General features: G+C 33.8%; 1 long non-coding RNA gene across 1 annotated transcript; it reads left to right on the forward strand.

Annotated features, from left to right (window-relative positions):
• The first annotated feature begins 1,386 nt into the window (after nucleotides 1-1,386).
• LOC113754425 lies at nucleotides 1,387-3,171 on the forward strand. Its single transcript, XR_003465195.1, has 4 exons — nucleotides 1,387-1,551; nucleotides 1,931-2,097; nucleotides 2,675-2,732; nucleotides 2,824-3,171. It is a non-coding gene; the product is annotated as an uncharacterized LOC113754425 (long non-coding RNA).
• The last annotated feature ends 4,630 nt before the right edge of the window (nucleotides 3,172-7,801 follow it).

Genomic DNA, 7,801 nt, shown 5'->3' on the forward strand with positions numbered 1-7,801 from the left:
TTGGTGAAATTTCAAAACTTTTATTTTGCAAGCCAGCGAAATTTTGGTTCTTCTCATCTCTCTCACAAACTCTCTCTCTCGGCAAACTCTCTCTCAAAACTCCCCTATTTTGGTTCTTCCGTCTTCCGCTTTCGCCGCCGCCCCACTCCCCTATTTTCAGTTGCTAACTCGGCCGCTTCTCTACCCTGTTCGGTCAACCACAACACCTGCACCAATAAGCCTTCGCTCTCTTTGCTAGGACAAAAAGAATAAGAAAATAGATACTCGTGCTCTTTCCTTTTTCTTCTTTCCTCTGAAACCCATCCCCATGCTTCTCCTTACTGACTAGATATTCAGGTTGAGCGTGCCGAGGAGTAGAGTAGGCGAAGGTTGCCGCTATCATCTCACTGCAGTCCAGCCACTACAGCGGAAATCATCACTGTAAAGTTTCCCACACTCTTGTACCTATTTTCCCCCTTAATTGTATTGTTTTCTTCTTTGTCTGCAATCATGTCGGTTATGCTTTACTTTCATCTTGTTAATCGATTTTAAGTGGCTGGAATTGATCATAGGTTTGAGTAGAGCTTTAGATTTAAAATCAAGCTCAGGCCGTATAAGGATTTGATGAAAAAGAAATTTCAAAACTTTTCATGCTCACTACCTATTTGTCGGAAGGTTCGAATGAAGAAAGAAGAAAATTTGCAAGGAAGCGAATAAAGGGATGAGAAAGTAAAGACAAGGAAAGAGCGTAATTCTTCTTGAAGAAAACAGGGACACGAATCAAATTCCTTGGAACCAATGCCCAATTGTGAGGGAAAGGTATGCAGCAATTATACGTAAATAGTACGCAATTGTAAAGGTTCAGAAGCAATGAGCCCATCACTTTCATATGCCTCCAAATACCCTTATTCCTTATTATAGTGGATAGATCATGGATGACAATTTGATATTGCCATGCTACCTTCAACTTTTTCGAGGGAATTATTTTTTTTTTGTTCAGATTTTTTCTATTGAGAAATTTATCACTTGTATTTTTCCCTTTTACTAAGCAAGCAACTCATTACTCGTGCTAAAGAAATTATTATTGTGATGTTGTAAGCTCCTATCTAACTTAACTGCGAAATATTATTATCCAAACACAATCAAGTAGTCTTTCAGTTTAATAGCAGACTTTATTTCCTCTAAATCTTGCAATAGAAAAAAATAACATCTACGTGGGGGCAGTATGCTCTGTTTGCTTGTCATCATATACCCAAGTAATTATGTTACTCAGTACATTGCTTAAGAAACCGTATTGAAATGTAAAAACTTCATTGTCACTTAATTGGTGTACATTTTCTGTAACTATGATAATACTTTGTGTTGAAAGATAAATTTTGTGTGTTTATACATGAGGCAGCAGGTCCATTGAATACAACTTGGGACTCCAGAACTTCGAAAGAAGACATGGAAGATATGTGGATTCATCCCAATGTTAATAAGGAATGGATGAAGTCAGGAGAGAAAAAGGGAAAAGTTCAATTTTCTCATGACACAGAGAGGAGGCCTTATCTTTCCCATGTGGAACTAAGGGTGAGATATTGTTTACACAATACGTATTTAATGACTGACTATTGAATGTTAGCCTTTTTCTTTAATTTGATCTCTCTTTGGCAAGTGAAGGGTGAGTTTGCTGTACTTACACATTTCTGATTCCGAAATGATTCCCTTTGGATTCAGCTGAGTTGATTACACTTTGTGAACCATAGGTTGGCATGATTTAGTTGTGTGACCACCATGTTACTGTACAATCTACTTTCAGAGTACGTTGCATTAGTGTGAGATTGGTCTGTGAGTTTATGCATTTTATAGAGTGTTTCATCTCAGCCCAATGCTCGTTTGCAGCTGCTGTCGATTAGACCAAGTTGTGTTAAACTTCTCAGATTGTAGTGATAAACTTTTTGATTGTCAGGCTCCAGGAATGGTTCAATGATGAGGGAACTCCAAATTCCGCTACTAGGAAGTCACCATCTTGGAATTGATGATACCAAAAATATTGCAAGAGTGGTACAACACATGCTTATAGATGGTGCTCTTTTGCAAATTACTGCAAGGAGATTACGTGGTTCTCCTGAAAAAGTTGAGTTTCTATTTGAAAATGGTATCTAGTTGTCACTCTACATCTCTTTACATTCGCCTTGTTACAATCTTCATTTCGGACTAATTTCTTTGTGCCAATTGCATATATATTCTTCATGAGCTTTTCTTCTCCAACTTGAGAAATGGTCCATCAGTTTCTCAGAAAGTCGAAAGCCCTCTCAAAACTATATGCTTTGATTTTTTCTGAATTTTTATTTGGGGATGTTTAAAAATGAAAGGTAAGAGAATTTGAATGGGGAAGAATACAATTTACAGGGCAAATTTATGCAATAATTTTGCATGTAATATTTAAATGATGTTTTAGGAGAATTAACTTTGTTATAGTTAGCAAATTGCTGGATTTCTCCAAATACAAAAATTTACAGTATTTGATATGTTTACTTACGATATAGTCTAGATGTGCCTCGGTGCTTCCTCCAAAGTTGCATATTTAGACCAATTTGCTTCTGCTTTATGATTGAAGTGGACATTTCTTTGCATTTAGAAGCTACATTGCTTTAGATGCATCTCAGTATGCTGCGCGTCGACTAACTTGTTGCATTCACTGTTTGGATAGGTGGGAGTATATTGGCGTCACTTGGTTCCTTTCAGCAAATGTGGTTTTCAAAATCTGAGTAAGCTTTTACATCTACTCTACCTTTCAATATTCAACTTTTCTCCTTTTTTTCTCCCTATTTTCAGTCTGTTTTATCTCTCGATTAACAGGTTTGAGGAACATGGAGCTTCTAATGTTCAAAGAAAATGCCCGTAAAGTACTTTACTGGTGCAGACAATTATCACATTAGACATAAATTCATGGAGCTGACTTCACTTTGATTAGTTCGCTGACGGTATGGGTTGCTCGGTTTTAATATCCTGCTTTATAGGCGCCCAAACAATGTACTATATATATTTACTATACCTCTCGCGAATCGTTGCTAATGTTGTACAATTACGTTACCTGACTTTTAGTTCAACAAATTATACTTGTTAGGGAATCTTTCAAGTTTGTACTTGTTATTGACTTTTAGTTCAACAAATTATATTTGAGCATTGACTTTTGCTTTTAGATTACTATATGCATTCTGTTCTTTGGGATAATTTTACAAGTCCTTTGGGTTTTTTGATTGACGGAATGTATAGCAGGGAGCACTACCCGCAGGTTGCTTCTATATCAAAAAAAATAAAAAAACTCCTGGCAGTTAAAAGTGTCAGCATAGCTCCGTTAAAAAAACTCCTACTTATTACTAACTATCGCTATCCTGACACTTTCGATTATCAAGAAAAGGAATTTTCGTTGGCAGATGAGATGTTATAACATCATAGTTTTTCTGACACATTTGAATACTACATACCTATCCCTACATTGGAAGGGACGACACTCGTCCGAGGTGTGAGGAAAGGTAAAGTGTCAGGTTAGATTATCTATACTGACACCTTTAAATGCCGTTAAAGGTCATTTTTGTTGTAGTGACATTAAAGTCTAGTTCAGTCATTTTCCTTGTCAAAAAGTCGAAATACAGAAGTACATTTTCATGGTCGAAAGCTGAAAAAGAGTTCTGACCAGTCGAGGGAATTTTGGTCATTTCTCAGTCCACAGAGCTCCAAATTGGATGATTCTTGATGCATTGAAAATATAACTTGAAGAGCTACAACTTTTATGTTTACACAAGAGCTAGTTTAGCCCCTAACATTGAGAAAATATTAGTTGAAGTTGGACCAAAAACAGAGTAAGGATGAATTCTGCCCAGAAAACTGCAAACCTGCAAAAGAGTGGAACGGGGGGTCAAAACGCGGGCACAGGCCACATTTTCTACCCGCGTTTTAGTAGATTTTGGCTACAACTTGTGCTCTTTTCACACAACCTTTTTGACCACTTTTTCTGCAAATATTCCCGCTGAAAATGATCAGATGAGTATGGAAACTTTGAGAAGCAATCTTTGAGAGTTTCAAGAGTAAAAAAATGACAATTAGAAACAACTCTTTGGGCTCTTGAATTCCTCTATAAATATGGAGGACGTTTTAACAACTTTGGAAGGTTAGGGAAACTCACCAAAAATGTAGTGCTCACTAGTTTTTCTTAGTTCAATAGTATAGTATAGTTAGACTAGTTTTCCATCTTGTATTTGTAGTTAGATTTGGATGAAGATTTGAAGAGCAAAGATGGAGGGTTGAAGCTCATGTGACAAGTGAGACTTCTCTCTTATCACTTTCTCTTTTGTAGTTGATTTCATGTTTAACTATAATACAAGTTTGGTGTTTGTATTTCAACTTTTGACCACAAAAACTCATGAACTGGATTTCAATGTCTTCATAAGAAATGTAGACTATGCTTAGCTTCAAAATGGCTCAAGAGTCACCTTAATCGAATGCTTATAGCTCAAAATATAGCAGAAATACCAAAAGGTGTCAAAGCTGTCAAACTTCTCTTCTTTTATACTTGATTGCAATTTACACTTTGAACATTTTGCACTTCATATTCACTTTAAATCTCTTCAAATCATTAACAATCATCTAAATATCTTTTCAATTTTCTTTATTTGATGATTGAATTATTAAACTTACAAAAACATGAAGTTTCAGTACTTTAATCCATATAAATGCAATTTTTCACACTATGAACCACAAAATGTACATTTTACTAGAAACCTAGTTATTTAGCTATAACAATGACTAAAACACACAAAAACTAGATAGTAAAATACACTTAAAACACTCAAAATACAAAATTATCATTGGTTACACGTAAACTCTTTAATAGATTAGGCCATCCTTAGGAATTTGACAAGAGCCTTTCAAGTTGCTTTCCCTACATTATGTAGTCATTTCTTCCTTTTGCTTTTGGCAGTTTTAGTTGAGTTCTCTTTTCAACATTCTGGCTTGCTGTAAGTAACTAGATTGCCATTGTACAAGCATTATGCTTATCAGTTTGCCCATCGGAAGAAATAAGAATTCATTTGTACTTGTTAAGAAAGCATCTTTGAAATTTCTTCAAAATGCATGTTGGCTATTTATTTAATGCAGCAACAAGTTGTAATTGTTTAGGAATGTAAACTCCTTCAAATCTACTTCTCTGATACCCTATTTTTCCTGTGAAGCCTTCCAAAACTTGTGGTAATAGGGTAAGAAGTTTCATAGAAACTATAAAAGTCATATATAATACTTGCAATGGAATTCAACAACTTTCCTTTTTTCTAAATTTTTCTTCACAAGCACTCTTTTATGCTACATATATCTCATTAGTTGAGATCTTGTCATATTTTTTTCCCTGTCCTTCAGTAGGCTACCCAAGTCACTTGAGTTGATAGTAAGAACTTGTAAGTTGAACTCCAACTTAATCTGAATCACCTTAAAATTGTTATTCAGCTTAGAATAAAAAAACAAATGTTAAATAGAAAAAACAACAATAATAAAATAATTAACAATAAGAATATAATAATCCATAAATGCGGTGGGTTGAGGCACAAATATCTTACTCTCTTTAAGGTGATTCAAGTTTCTGTGGAAGAATCAACTCCGGTGCAGTAGGATTTTCAACTTGTCAAACCTAGGATACAACAATCCAGCTACACTTGCTGTCACTCTCATTAGTCTGTACAACTTTAAAAAAAAAAGCATTTTGTTTTTTATTTTTTATCTCAATTTCTGTTAACTTTAAGGGTAATCAAATTTAGTTGCCTAAATTAAAGGGATGATTATTGCACTTCTAGGATCAACCAAATCTATGAAGTGAATGTTTAATTTTTTAACTAAGTTATTTTAAATATTAAAATTTTAATTCAAAACCGCTTCTGTTTTCTGATTTCAGTTTCTTGTAGGAATTTTAAAGTTAAATTTCCATTGGGTTCAACCTAGTTTCACTATCATATTACAAAATTTCTTTGTTTTAATAGTACAAATCAGTATTATTTTTTAACATTTCAAAAATAGGCAAACTCCAAAATGTGATCGTGTATAGTGGTGGAGGTAGGATCTATGGCTTGTGAGAGCAATATTAAACACATAAACTAAAGTTATTATTATGAAAAGAAAATTTGATTAAAAATAAGATTTTTATTATGAATTTTTGTGTTCTGAAAGGATGTAAGTCATTTTTATTTCCTTATTCAAATATTAATCAGTTTTGTATTATAATAGTTTTAAAACATTTGTACGGTAGGAGAGATTTCTAAAAGAAATTGATTATTTAGGAAGATAATGTAAGAGGAATGAGAATTTCTCAATATATAAGGAGGCAATGCAAAGAGAAAAGAGTTTTTTTTTTAAATTTAGGGGATGCAATTATAATAAAAACATAAAAGTTTGTAAAAGTTTCAAGGTTATTCTTTCAATATTGCTAAGTTAGGCTTTCAATGAAAAGGTAAAAATTGAATGTCTTACTTCTACTACTAGACTTTTTAAAATACTGTTGACTATTCTAAGCAAATGTTTAAACTGCTCATTTCAAATAAAAGTTTGTCTTCTTGTACAATCATTTGGTTGATAGTATTTTTTGGAAGCACATCCGAGAATTTGATGCAAAAGCACATACAGCTCAAGGATGCTAATTTATTCATAAGGAATAAGGCAATGGTGACTTCTTTTTCATTATCATTGTTATCACTCTTATTTGGTGTCCAATCGTTTCTTCCGCAATTGGGACGGAACTATCAACTAAATATTTAATTTGTGGCATTTTTGTGAGAACTTGAAAATTTGCTTATATTTTCTTATAAGTCTCTTTTATTTTGAATAGGTTAATTTATAATTTATTTAAGACTAATTACTTCCCTTAATAGTTGTAATAAATAATAGAGTCAAGAGTTTTACTTTTACTTTTAAAGTTAGTGTAAGTTAGGGTTTTGGTGAATTGTGGTAGTGTGATCAATTGATGAGGTGTGCGTACTAAATTTGGTGGATAAGAGCGGGTATTAAGTAGGAGGAAGTATGTGATTAAAAGTGCTAAGAGTACATTAGTGAATCATAAGTTAAAACAAAAGTACAAGAGAGACAAAAAAAATAAGGCTTGAACCTACTCACGCCATTTGTACCGATCAAAGACACCACTTGACCGAGACTTTCTTTCCCTAATCTTCTTTTTTTTTTCCCTTCCCTAATTTTGCCCTAGGGTTGGCCGAAATTCTTGACCAAAAAAAGAGAGGAAAAGAAAAAAAAAAGAGGAATAATGATTGAATGCCAAGTGTTGGTAATCAAGGCCAACTTTGACCAAATCTTTCTTCCATTCTTATCTTTCTTGTCACTAAAAATTCCCCTCATTTCCTACCATTATGGCCAACCCTTAGAGAGAAAAAAAAAAGGAGAAAGCTTCACAAATAATCTTGATCTTGCCTTGATTTAGTAAGAAATCAACAAGAACCACAAATCTAATCGGAACAAATGTGCAACAAGGTGACAAGGAAGCTTGAGGTGGAGTAATTTTGCATAGGCAGCCTTGGTTTTGTATTTTTCCTTAAGGTTTGAAGGTATTAAGTTGGAAAACTTTCGTTCTCTTCCTTATCTTGCAATTTATGGGGAAGAAATTGGAAGTTATAGGGAAGATAACCTAGATTTGTGAAGATTGGTGAAATTTCCCGCCTAGGGTTTTAATTTTCAGCCTTGTTTCCTATTTTTCAGCTATGGTATGATGGTATCTAGCCTTGTTATAGATTTGTATGAAGATTTGTAGCTTTATTGTGACTTTTAAGCTTCCAAATAAGAATTTCCA

Source organism: Coffea eugenioides, chromosome 11 (assembly GCF_003713205.1).
Source record: "Coffea eugenioides isolate CCC68of chromosome 11, Ceug_1.0, whole genome shotgun sequence".
Taxonomy (NCBI): Eukaryota; Viridiplantae; Streptophyta; class Magnoliopsida; order Gentianales; family Rubiaceae; genus Coffea; species Coffea eugenioides.